The 14,256-nt window shown below is 38.4% G+C and overlaps 1 pseudogene; it reads right to left on the bottom strand.

Annotated features, from left to right (window-relative positions):
- Nucleotides 1-246: 246 nt before the first annotated feature.
- On the bottom strand, nt 247-14,233 carry LOC107740697 (interferon-induced very large GTPase 1-like; annotated as a pseudogene).
- Between the last annotated feature and the right edge of the window lie 23 nt (nt 14,234-14,256).

The following is a 14,256-nucleotide window of genomic DNA, read 5'->3' as shown; positions in this document are numbered from 1 at the left end:
CGTTTTGTTGATTTTGTGAATGTAAACAAATAAAAGTAGACCACTGACAGTTTTGAATGATGTATTACTCTGAACAAAAATGATGACAGATTTTGGGCCCTGTTTTAATGATCTAAGCACATGGTCTGAAGCGCAAGGCTCAGGTGCACTTAGGGCAAGTCCGAATCCACTTTTGCTAGTTTAACAATGGCACGTTGTGGACCCGCCTATAGGCGCATATTACTAATGCGCTCTTTAAATAACAAAAAAATACTGCGCCATTGACTTTAGACCAGGTTTTAGTTGGTCAATGGCGCAGTCTATTTCACTTGCCTCCAAATAGCAACGCCCAATTCCTAAGTAAAAGTTGCTCTCAGCAGCTTTGTGAATAGGTTTTAAGAGGAAACTCTTGCCTAAAAACTCTTAGCGGTAAGATAAAAATGTTTTGTGAATATGGACCCTGGTGTATTTGATGAAGCTGTGCTCCTCTGGGGTGTAGATGAGCTTAGAGTCTCAGTGATGAATGTCAGAGAAACTCCTCTGAGGAGAATCTGATAGCAGATGTAAGAGTCTCCTTCTTCATATGCTTCATTAGCTATATTTATCCAAACTCTCAATAGCATCCTGTTTTGAGTATTTTCTCCATTCATATGGGATTGTACCACAATCAGTGAATGTTTTACTGTAGTGTTTTTCCAGATATTTTTGGAATCTGCACACAAACCACTTCCAGTAGGGCAGTTCAGAAAGATCAGGCGTGATGCTCCACTTTGCATAAACTCCTCCTGCTGTTCTGTAATCTCTCCAGAGTATCTCAGAGAAGTTACACTTAAGGGTTAGATGACTGCTTGCTACTGCTGATGTGCAGATTTGAATAGACAAATATGTTGTTTGCCAGTAGTTGATTCCATTTAGTCCATTTACTCGATGGAAAGGAGCACAGTGATCTCCATCATGGTTTTCTATGGTGTTGGTGCAGATTGTTGCACAGAATGGACACTGAACCCAACAGCACTGACAGAAGTGATCAATCAGAAGCTCATCTGGTCTGAACTGGAGATCCAGTTTTCCATCAAATAACTTTGCGTTCAATCTCCAGCTGATCTCAGACATTATAGCAGGAAATTCTTTTCTTATCACATCTTCTAGGAGATTGAAATCATCAACATCATCATGTTTCACTCCATTGAGGTCTTTTACAGAGAAGGCCAGCTTATCTGAGAGCTGCTATGTGAAACTCTTCAACCACAAACCAACATCTCCTCTGTTCACTTGAACATGTTCAGTAGATCCATGTGCTGCTTTCATGATCTTCTGCTGCAGCAGTTTAATGTTCTCTTTCATCTTGAGTAAAATACTGACACTGAATTTAGCAGTGATGTACTGACTTACTTCATTTCTGATGAAACCCTTGAAGTGATCTCTGGGATTATGAATGTAGTTCATGTAATTACCAAAATCCTCTTCTTCTGCCAGAGTCTTCAGGATGTGTTTCTCCAGATTTGATCTGTTTCCATTCAATGATAGGCAGTTTGTTCTCATTTCACCTGCCAAATCTTTGGCAGTCTTCTTGTAGACACTCTGCTCAATGGGCTCTTTAAGTTTCTGACAGATGATCTCACCAAAAATGGCAGCTGATGCGGATCCATGACAGTATTTCTGGAAAATACTATAGTACTCTTTTCTCTTCTTCTCAACATATATTAAAGGATCATTGGCTTCCCTCAACAGTCTGTGTTGGTCAGTGATCATCTTGTTTGCTCTCTTGCAGATGGAAAGAACCAAATCTATGAAGAATTCATTCTTGAACACATAATTCACTCGTCCTTCCTGATGATCTATTACTCTTGCTTTGATGTAATCTATGAGATGCTGAATGCAGCTGATGTTGTAGCTCATCTTTGAAATGTTAAATGATTGAATCATTCTGCTTGTTTGCTGAACAACATCTGTGACTAATGATCTTATTTGGGCTTCATCTTCTTTAGACAGAATATAACCCAACATCTCTTTAGTTGATCTGTAGACATTTGTTAAAGCTCCTGTAATTCCACTGGATTTCTTTAGTTTTACATAATCTGAATAACTCAGTTTAGAGAAAATATCTCTGCTCTCCGTCCAGTGATCTACAGAAACACTTTCATAGATGTCACTGAGGATCTCTCTCACATCTCTCATTATTTCAATTTTTTTAATTGGAGGAGTGTCTCTTATGATGATCTTCACACATTGTTTCCAGAACAAATCAAACTCTTTCTTCAGTGTTTCTTCATCATTTGTTTTATCTTTGAGTTTTAAGGCAAGTTCTTTGCTCTTTTCATAGAGTGTGTTTTCATGATGTTTCCTCTGAGCATCAATCTTTTTCTTCAGGTCTCGCTTCTGAAGAATCTCATTTAATTTCCTCTTTGTTTCTCTTACAATGTTTTCCTGAAGCTCTCTGATTTTGATTTCAAATGATGTTTTCCACTGAATCAGTATATCTTTATCTCTGTCTTTCTCAAAGAATTCAGACATTGATTTTTCCACTTCTTCATTGGTCTTCTTTAGTTCTCTGTGAAGATCAGTTTCATCAATCTCATGAATGGTTTCATTTTCTATTTTGTTGTGCAGTTTGTTCTCAGTTTCCATCATGGCACTGCGAAGACTCCAGGACCACTTGCTGTATTCAGTCTCTAGTTTCCTGTAGACTGTGACCTTTGAAACACATATCTTTCAGTAAGTAAAAACTTAAGAGAATATTTTTGTTAACCTTTAAATGCATACATCGGGTCTTTAGCGACCCGGGACATCATTCTCTACCCTCTCCCTCCTTCAGTTTTTAAAGTTAAACATCAACTTTCTTAGTATTCCTCAATCTATTAATTATAAACAATATAAGAAGAAAAAAAAATAGTAAAATATAAAAGAATGCCTGTTTTATTTATTTTTATTTATTTATTTATTTATTTAGTCATTTAGCAGACGCTTTTATCCAAAGCGACTTACAAATGAGGACAATAAAAGCAGTCAAAACTAACAAAAGAGCAACAATATATAAGTGCAAATGACAAGTCTCGGTTAGCCTAACACAGTACACGTAGCAAGGTGTATATATATATATATACAGTGGGTACGGAAAGTATTCAGACCCTTCAGGATGTGTTTCTCCAGATTTGATCTGTTTCCATTCAATGATAGGCAGTTTGTTCTCATTTCACCTGCCAAATCTTTGGCAGTCTTCTTGTAGACTCTCTGCTCAATGGGCTCTTTAAGTTTCTGACAGATGATCTCACCAAAAATGGCAGCTGATGCGGATCCATGACAGTATTTCTGGAAAATACTATAGTACTCTTTTCTCTTCTTCTCAACATATATTAAAGGATCATTGGCTTCCCTCAACAGTCTGTGTTGGTCAGTGATCATCTTGTTTGCTCTCTTGCAGATGGAAAGAACCAAATCTATGAAGAATTCATTCTTGAACACATAATTCACTCGTCCTTCCTGATGATCTATTACTCTTGCTTTGATGTAATCTATGAGATGCTGAATGCAGCTGATGTTGTAGCTCATCTTTGAAATGTTAAATGATTGAATCATTCTGCTTGTTTGCTGAACAACATCTGTGACTAATGATCTTATTTGGGCTTCATCTTCTTTAGACAGAATATAACCCAACATCTCTTTAGTTGATCTGTAGACATTTGTTAAAGCTCCTGTAATTCCACTGGATTTCTTTAGTTTTACATAATCTGAATAACTCAGTTTAGAGAAAATATCTCTGCTCTCCGTCCAGTGATCTACAGAAACACTTTCATAGATGTCACTGAGGATCTCTCTCACATCTCTCATTATTTCAATTTTTTTAATTGGAGGAGTGTCTCTTATGATGATCTTCACACATTGTTTCCAGAACAAATCAAACTCTTTCTTCAGTGTTTCTTCATCATTTGTTTTATCTTTGAGTTTTAAGGCAAGTTCTTTGCTCTTTTCATAGAGTGTGTTTTCATGATGTTTCCTCTGAGCATCAATCTTTTTCTTCAGGTCTCGCTTCTGAAGAATCTCATTTAATTTCCTCTTTGTTTCTCTTACAATGTTTTCCTGAAGCTCTCTGATTTTGATTTCAAATGATGTTTTCCACTGAATCAGTATATCTTCATCCCTGTCTTTCTCAAAGAATTCAGACATTGACTTTTTCACTTCCTCACTTGTCTTCTTCAGTTCTCTTTGAAGATCAGTTTCCTCAACTTTATGAATTGCTTCATTTTCTATTTTGTTGTGAAGTTTGTTGTCAATTTCCATCATGGCACTACGAAGACTCCAGGACCACTTGCTGTATTCTGTCTCCAGTTTCCTGTAGGCTGAAATCTCCAGAGAATTTCTGAAGCTGAAGACGAATCTTTCATTCAGTAAAGCCTCCCAGAGATCTTTAATACGATATTTTAAGTGTATCAGCCTCATTCCATGTGATTTTGAGGCATGAGACATAATAGTTTCCTTCAGTTCATGAATATTTTCACAGTAGTTTGGGTTTGGTGGTGCCATGGGTGGGCTGCCTTCCCAAAGCTGGGCAAAATACTTCACATCTTTCTGAACATCAAATCTAATGATATCACTAAAACATTCTGCATCACAGACTTCATCTTTAGCAGCGATTTTTGTCATCTCATCCAGTTTCTCCTGCAGTCGTCTCCTTCCCTCCATGTTCTTCTCTCCAGCTGTGACGTCTGAAACATTCTGGTGCACAAACACACAGCTGGGATTCAGTCTGACCTTTTTCATCCTCAGGAAGGCCTGAACAACAATCTGAAGAATGTCCTGCATCTCAGCTGGGTTTTCTCCAAAGATGTTGATCAATGTCAGATTTCCCAGACCAACAACAAATGTGGCCAATTCATTGTCGTGATGTCTTGTTGATCTTCCAGCCAGTTCTAGAGCACGAAGACCTTCCGTATCAACAACTAGAATATAGTCAAAGTTCAGCAGTGTTTTCATCTCGTCTGAGACTCTGAGCAGCTGCATGAAAGCTCCTCTGGTGCACCTGCCCACACTGACAGCAAACTGGAGTCCAAACATGGCATTCAGCATTGTGGATTTCCCAGAGCTCTGAATACCTAAAACTGACAGCACAAAGACTCTTTGGTCTCCCAGTTTCTGGATGAGTTGATCTAGAACAGCAGAGATCCAGATCAGAGGAACATGAGCAGCATCTCCATCCATCAGCTCCAGTGGAAATCCAGAGATCATCATCTCTGCCGCAAGCCTCGGGAGAGAATAAAAGTGAAACTGCAGGTCTTTCTTGCTCTTCTTGACAGATGAACATGATTCATAGATCTGACCGATCTCCCTCATGATGTGCTCCGAACCAAAGGCTGCAGATTGAAGTTCCTCAGATATCTTCTCAAGTTCTGCTTGTTCAGATTTGAGTTGTTCATATTTTGCAGGATCCTCTCTCAGTTTTACAACTGCTGACCACTTTTTATTATACTTGTGTTGTAGAGCAGACAGATCAGCTGATGTATGTTCATCCAGGAGGATTCTGAGCCATTTAAGAAAAACATCTTATACCCAGTATTTGAGTTCATTTCTCTAATAAAGAGCTTCATAAATGGATTGATGTCAAATTGATGCTGCCCTTCACGTATTTTCTTCATTTCTGTATGTTTTCTACTGATGTCAATTTCTGTCTCATATGCTCGAGGTCGATGTAGTTCTTTGTTCTTCTGACTCCACTGATGCCACAGTTTCCCCTGATGAGGCAGAAATGATTCTTTGATTTCTATGAGATCTTTCTTTTCCAGTAAACCCATCATCTTTTGTGCTGCTTCTCTTCCTCTCCTGCAGTCATCATCATCTTCCTCATCTACTCTGATGTCTGAGTGTTTGGACACATCTTCAAGTCTGAAAGTGGACGATGATTCTGAGAGACACTCATTTATGGCTCTCCTGAGATCTTCAGATACATCTGACTGATTTCTGTCTTTATTATTCTTTGATTTCTCTCAGATCTTTCTTCTCCAGTAAACTCATCATCTGCTGTGCTGCTTCTCTTCCTCTCCTGCAGTCATCATCATCTTCCTCATCTACTCTGATGTCTGAGTGTTTGGACACATCTTCAAGTCTGAAAGTGGACGATGATTCTGAGAGACACTCATTTATGGCTCTCCTGAGATCTTCAGATACATCTGACTGATTTCTGTCTTTTAAACCAATCTTGAATTTCCCTTTCTTCTTAGTTACAGCAGATTCATCCTCAGTCAGTAGAATGAGTGGCTTTCTGTTCTTGGACAAGATTTGTATCTTTGCAGCATGTTTGTCATTCCTATCCAGTCGTGGTAGAAGAACAACATTGACTGAGGCCATTTCAGTGAGGATCTGGAGCTGTTTCTCATGGTCTCCTGCATCACCGTGTAGATTACAGAACACAACACAGTCAGTGAATTTATCTGTGTCTTTCCCAGAGGGGCAGAACCAGGCGATCTCCACAAGTCCATCCATCAGGACTCTGGTTCTGCTGCTGCCTGGGCAGTTCCTGTGGAAGAACGTATTGTGTTTCTCATTGATCAGACTGTTCAATAGATGAGACTTGGATGAAGATACAGGGCCAAACCTGAAGCAAGACACCATTGGAGTTTGTGCCTTGTAAATCGGCTGGGTTTGACTGATGATCTCATTGCTGTTGTTTCTCATCTTCCAACTCTTGCTGATTTGTCTGAATGTCCAAAGAGGAAACTCAATATGTTGTGTGAATGGATCAGGAACAAGCAGAGGCAGAGCATACTGACACTGGGACAGTTTAGTCACCATCAGTTGCTTCAGGAAACCATCAGCACAATGAAACACGGCCATCTGAACATCCATTGGGTGAATGAGGTCAGACTGACTTGTTTTTGATAAAGATATCTCCTTAAAAACATCAAAAATATCACTCTCATCTTCAGAGGAATCATTCTCTCTTTGTTGTGTGTTATCCTGTTCATTGGTTTCTTTAGTTTTCATGTATCTTGCTCTGTAGTTCATCATCAGTAGTTTTTGTATGAAAGTCTGAACCAGTTCCTCCTCAGCACAAGACTCATATGACTGTAATGAATGTTTGGTTATCTGAAGAACATCTGCAGCTGTCAGTCTGTTGTGGTGCCTGTCTTCCAGATTAAGTCTGTGAAATATATAATTCAGTGTTTTAGCCTTTTCCTTTTGTAGGTGTTGATCTGAGTTGACTCCTGTTGATCCAAAGTTTTAGATTTTTCCCTGTTGAATAAACAAACATTACATTTACTTGGATTATTTACTGTTGTTCGAAAGAACAATATTATCATTACTCTGACCTCACTTTAAAAAAAAATGGTGCCCAAGTGAACGTTAAAGGGATAGTTCACTCAAAAATGAAAAATTGATGTTAAATTACTCACCCTCAGGCCAGTCAAGATTTAGGTGACTATTTTTCTTCTTGCACAGACTGATCGTTTTGCTTCATAAGACCATTCATATGTCGTCAGGAGCCACAGGTATTTTGTATTGTCTGATATGATTTTTTGACTCTTAAAGTGCCGGTAGCCACTGACTAATCAATCAACAAGGACCATGGTTTCAGCTAAAAATCTTCTTCACTGTTCTGCTGAAGAAAAAAGTCACCTACATCTTGGATTACCTGAGGGTGAGTAAATTAACAGTAATCTTTGTTTAGCAAAGACTACTGAATCATAGAAACATTGGGTCTCATTCACTAATGATTTGTATCGTGAAAAGCGCTATACAAATAAACTTGAAACTTGAACTAATAATTGCGTAGATTATTTATATTTATACGTGCATTCGAAATTCACACGAAACCTTTCTGCCTAATTCACAACACGTGTGTAGGCACGTGGATTTTTTCTTAACCGCGTCCTAATGTTAGTGAATTTGTAGTATTTTAAATGAGCGGCCGCATGCACAGGGTTATACATTTGCATAAAACATGCCCAGACTATCTCCATATTAGGGCTTTCCGCACAACCTTTCCTTTACCGCCTTTCGTCACTCGCGTCAAAGATACTCCACGCATCCACATATGACACTCTCTACAGATGCGCTCTCGCCAGATCTTTGAGCAATGATAAGTGTGCAGTCCTCAAAACCAGTTCATACACAATAAAACACCTTTTATACAGACCCAGTTTACAGAGCTCTCATTAGCTGGCTGTGCAAGCGCTGGTATTCAGAGAAACCTCGCAGCTCGAGTTATAGTCTAACGTAGCTTTTCTTACTCTTTCACAGTATAAATAATTTGAAGATGAAATACACATTTTACTGTAATTATATATAAAATTATATAGCATATAACTATTATCCCAAGATGAAACATACATTTTGTCTTAACTATAGAGAGAGAGGGATAGAGATTATATAGATTAAGACTGGCCAGAGTGTGGTTTTTGCGTATGTGTTCCTGTTCCTATATTTTTTCTTAAATTTAGAATAAATTTTACTATGAATGTTTTAGTGAATCATGATTTGTTTCACGCACACATTTGTGTGTACGCATGCTTAGTGAATGAGACCCATTGTCAATGATCATCAAAAATGATCAAGATATCAATACTCTGTTTTATATTCTAAGACATTCTAAGACAAGTAAACATTGAAGGGGTGGATTTACTATCACCTCCTTTTTCATTATACAATGAATAGGCAATCATAATTTTCTTAAAACCAGGGCATCTTTCCTGATATTAATGTTATGGCAATGTCTGTATTTGGTATCTGAGAGGTGACTGAGGGTCTGATGCATTTCAGGAATGCAGTAACAGTGTTTACTCATTTAGCCCAGCTTCAAGAGAACAAAAATGTTCAACCCCAATTCCAAAAAAGTTGGGACACTGTGTAAAATATAAATAAAAAACAGAATGCAATAATTAGCAAATCTCGTACATTAATATTTTAGTCACAACAGAACATGGAAAACATATAAAATGATTAAAGGTAGGGTAGGTGATTTCGAAGAGGCTAGCAATAGCATGCTAGCTTTAAAAGCAAGATTCCAGCTTCCCTGTATAATCACTCTGTAAAGCCACGCCTCCTCCAAAACACATGAACACACACAGGCTGACCAGAGGCTAATCCACGACACGATGAGAGATGGTGTTGGTGGAGGATTGAATGTAACTCTGTCAGATAACCTCATGTCTCATTCACCAGTGAGAAAACATTACAGTACAAAGTGCATAATATTACAAAAATGAGGCCTTCCATTCTCGCTGGGTCTACAATAGCGTAATGGAATGCGCTGATTATGTATCATGTCTGTGCGTACAGGGTGCGCAGAGGTATGAAAATCCATACGGTGAAAGGCAGGGAGGATAGCCTATTGTAATGTTTGGACTGAATAATCTGATTGGTCGAACATTTTATGGTCCTATGCCTTCCACAGACATATAAATACATTTAGACCACTAAACGTATTGATTGCTATCAGGATGTGAAGAGACTTACAACCAGCATAACAAAAAAAAAATTTTTGAACCAAATTACCCTGCCTTTAAACTGTACCATTTTAAGGAAAAAATAAGGTAATTTTGAATTTGATGGCTGCAACATATCTCAAAATTTGGGACAGGTCCATGTTTAGCACTGTGTAGAATCTCCTCTTCTTTTAAAGGGGTCATATGAGCGTTCCCCATAGCGACCCCTAGAGGACGCAGTTCGAAGTTCCCATGAAAGGGAACTTGAAATCGCATCATATGACCCCTTTAACAACAGTCCGTATATTTCTGGGAACAGAGGAGACCAGCTGCTGGAGTTCTAGGAAAGGAATGTTATCCCATATGTGTTTGATACAGTCCTGGGTCGTCTTTGTCATGACTTTGTAAAGAACAGAATACCATGTTTGGACATTACAACAATTATCTGTACTGTTATTCTATCAGAACCTGTACAAATGATGTCAACAGATCATCCATATGACTATAAGTACTAGTGTTTCTGTATTCTAATGCCCGTTTCACACATACTCCGTTTGCAGTGCATATGCAGTCCGGTACATACAGTATGCAGTGTGGTACATACAGTATTTTGTGCCAAATAGCATTGCATTTTTTTTTTTTTTTGAGATTCCCAATGTTTAATGTAATTGTGTTTTATTTGTGCTGTTTTATTGCTCATCTCTTGGGTCACTGAGTTTTAAATGCTTCCAGAATTTAATTACCCTTTTCTGTATTTTTATAATTAGTGGATATTTGCCTAATTCTGCCCTGCATGCATTGTTTGTTGTGTTCCAGTTGACACGTAGAATATGTTTACAGAATTCTGCGTGCAGGGTTTCAATTGGATGATTGTTCCATTTGGTCAGTTCTTGATTTGGATTTGTCAGTGGACCCCACACCTCACTGCCATAGAGGGGAATCAGCTAAATGATGGATTCTAATATTTTCATCCAAATAGTTTTTGAAACTTTGGCCATGTTTAGCATGCAAATCCAACTCTTTAACAGTGTAAATAACTCAGAATGCATTAAATAGCATTAGATCCCCACTTTAATTATATGCATGGTGCAATTACTACATTTTCGTGTCAATCTATGTTAATTTTTACTGCAAACAAAGCACTGTTACTTTAATTCAGTGCATGCAGCACAGCAAAAATAGACACTGTGCGGAAATAATTGCTGGAAAACATTGCCGGACTGCATTCATGTGCAGCGTGAATGCTCTAACCTTTTACCATGGGTATGGAAAAAAATATGCACTGCAAACGGAGTATGTGTGAAAGGGGCGTAAGACAGTTCGAGAATGGATCCTCTTATTCATTTTCTACAGCCTTTGGAAGTGTGGAGAATTCTGTCTTCAGTAAACTCTCTTGTCAACTGATTAAACAGAAGATTTGACTCCTGACCTTTATTGAGCATAGTGGTCTCTATATACTGTCTAACTGTGATTCCCCTACAACATGGTTACCATGAATATAACAGAAAGGTAACAAATTAAATAAGACTGCACTTTGTTTTATTAATGCAGCTAATTCTTAAAATGTCCAGGCGCTCACCTTGTGTTTTTCACTAGTCTCTGATGCTGTGTTCTCCATTCTTGTGGGTCTATCATCTTAAAAGAAGCAAAAAAGTAAACAGAACATTAATATTTTTTTTATTATTTGAAAAAGTCTTTATGACATACAGTATATAAAATAAACAGTATAGATGAAAAATGTCTTCTGTTTCATGATAGATTTTTCATTCACTTTTAATGACTTATTCATGTTAGCTGTTGCATATAGATTTAATATCTTGACACACCCATTTCTGTGATTTTTAAAGACATTGCTTATCCCGTGTGAACAGACAATAAACATTACAGACTTCCACAGTGACAATTACTTTACATGCATGTGTCCTGAAACTAATCCTGTCTGAATTGGCATTTAGTTTGGTGAACACTCTTGAAGTGATCCGATCCGACCCACTTTTGGCATTTGCCCATCTATCTTATGGAATAAAGAATCATAATATCCATGAATATTATTATCATTATATGTGCAAATGACCAACATTTTGATGAGATAATTGATAACGTGATAATTGCTTTGTGTATACACTGATCAGCCATAGCATTTAAAACCACTGACAGGTGAAGTGAATAAAATTGATAATGTTGTTACAGTGGCACCCTGTCAAGGGGTGGGATATATTAGGCAGCAAGTGAACAGTCAGTTCTTGAATTTCATGTGTTGGAAGCAGGAAAAATGGGCAAGTGAAAAACAAAAAAAAAGAGTGACTTTGACAAAAGTTAAAGGGATAGTTCACCCAAAAATGAAAATGTTGTCATTAATTACTCACCCTGAAATCTGAGGGCTCTCTGACCCTCCCATAGACAGCAAGGTAACTACCACGGTCAAGGCACAGAAAAGTACCAAGATGATCGACAAAGTAGTCCATGTGACATCAGTGGTTCAACTGTAATGTTACGAAGCTACGAGAATACTTTTTTTGCCCAAAGGCACGGCGCATGTGTTCAACGTCATCACGCCGGATCTGGGTCAGCGCCAGCGCCACCACACGCTTGCATCATGGTACTGTCATGAATGCGTGTCCACAAGTGACGCAGTAGAGACGAAAATGTGGAATAAAGTAAAGTCGTTATTTTTGTTTTCTTTGCGCAAAAAAAGTATTTTCGTAGCTTCGTAACATTACGGTTAAACCACTGATGTCACACGGACTACTTTGTCGATCATCTTGGTACTTTTTTGTGCCTTGACCGTGGTAGTTCCCTTGCTGTCTATGGGAGGGTCAGAGAGCTCTCAGATTTCATCAAAAATTTCTTAAATTGTGTTACGAAAATGAAAGAAGGTCTTGCGGGTTTGGAACAACACGAGGGTGAGTAATTAAGGACTGAATTTTCAATTTTGGGTGAACTATCCCTTTAAATAGTGCTAGCTAGACGACTGAGTCCGAGCACAGGTCTAGTATGCTGTTCCCAGTATGCCGTGGTTAGTATCCATCTAAAACTGGTTCAAGGAAGGACAAGTGATAAGCTGGCATGGGCACCCAAGACTCATTGATGCACAAGGGGAGCGAAGACTAGAATGCCTGCTCCGATCGCAAAAAAGAGCTACTGTAGGTCAACTTGCTGGCCACGATGACCACTGAAAGCACCTAATATGGGCAAGCAGGCATCAGAACCGTAAAAATGTAGAAATGGATGAAGGTTGCAGGGTGTACTATGGGAGAAAGGCAGGCCGGCAGAGGCAGTGTTACGCTCTGGGCAATGTTCTGCTGGGAAACCTTGGGTCCTGTCATTCATGTGGATGCTACTTTGATATGTACCATCTTACCTAAAGACTGTTGTAAACCATGTACACCCCTTCATGGCAATAGTGTGCACTGATGACAGTGGCCTCTTTCAGCAGGATAATGCACCCTGTCCCACTGCAGAAACTAATCAGGAATGGTTTGAGAAACATGACAAATAGTTCAAGGTGTTGCTTTATTAGCTACAATATTAGGCAGGAGATTTTAATGTCGTGGTTGATCAACCATTCTGGTGGTGGATGAGGAGATACCCCCTGACAATGTAAAGCGCTTTGAGTGCCTAGAAAAGCGCTATATAAATGTAATGAATTATTATTATTATTATTATTATAGTGTATATAAACACACACACAAATCTTGGGCAGAACCCGGGAAGTGCCTACAGCACAAATGGTTTATGAGGTTTCCCATGAGATGAGTGAGTGCCACACTTCCTCTAAAGCATAAAGGAGGTACCTATGGGTTTTCTGCAGGTGGAGTTGATGCACTTGGTGCTGAATTTAAGATGAATTGTGATTTATAATGAGGGATGCATTAAGGAACATTTTTTGTACATGTTGATGTTTTATCATCACCCAGGGAAAATAAACATTATAGAGAAAAAAATAACATGTGAAACATAAGGAAACCACATCTGTGTGCTTTCTTACCACTTTGACGTTCAACGTTTTTCAGCTCTTCTCTCTGTCTTATTGCTGTGTTGTACATCTCTCCACTGTAGCTCTGCTGTTTATTCTCTTTATACAGACGCTCAGTCTTGTTCATCAGGTCTCTCATCTCTGATTGGTTGTTAATCATCTTATTGCAGGACAGATATCTTCCTCCACATTTCTCCAGCAGCTGCTCCAGAACTGGGTTTTTCTTAAGATCATCTATTATAGTGTCACACTCTTCTTCTCTGTCATAGGTAAAGAGAATCATTACAAACTGAAGAACTTTGTCACCAAACACTCTCTGTAACCATTCAAGACCCATCTAATCAGCATCTGTTAATTGGCCCAGTCGCACAACAAAGATGAAGGTGTGGATTTCATTTTCATTCACTAGCTGACCAATGAGATGATCCACACAGTCCAGGTAAAGTTCAGCATCATGCAAGTCAATCATGTTGATCACAGAAACGTGACGTTCAGATATCTTCTTCTGTAAACGTACAATCCTGGATATTGCTGCATTTTCAATATTTGGTTGTTTTTGTCCTAGTAGAAGGTTTTCATTTCCAAACAGAACTGATGAAGAATTTCCAGTTAATGCAATGGTCAAATTGGGAAATATGGACTCTATAATAAACACCAAAGAACTGTTGTTAAACACATGAATTCACCACAACATACAACATATTAGCAAGTGTTATTCAGGTGTTATACAGTACAAAAACATCATATATTGTTCTCTTACCCATGCTGTGGTCTGATGTATCAGAGTCACACTGTTCATGTGCTCCATAGTATGTCTCTGCAGAAGTGTCCATGGCATCATCTTGATTTGGATCTGTCATTATATCACTGTAATGGTAAATATTA

Source organism: Sinocyclocheilus rhinocerous, unplaced genomic scaffold (assembly GCF_001515625.1).
Source record: "Sinocyclocheilus rhinocerous isolate Xijiao unplaced genomic scaffold, SAMN03320098_v1.1 scaffold10781, whole genome shotgun sequence".
NCBI classification, from domain to species: domain Eukaryota; kingdom Metazoa; phylum Chordata; class Actinopteri; order Cypriniformes; family Cyprinidae; genus Sinocyclocheilus; species Sinocyclocheilus rhinocerous.
Note: the sequence above shows the minus strand (reverse complement) of the source record. Positions and strands in the feature narration are given on the sequence as shown.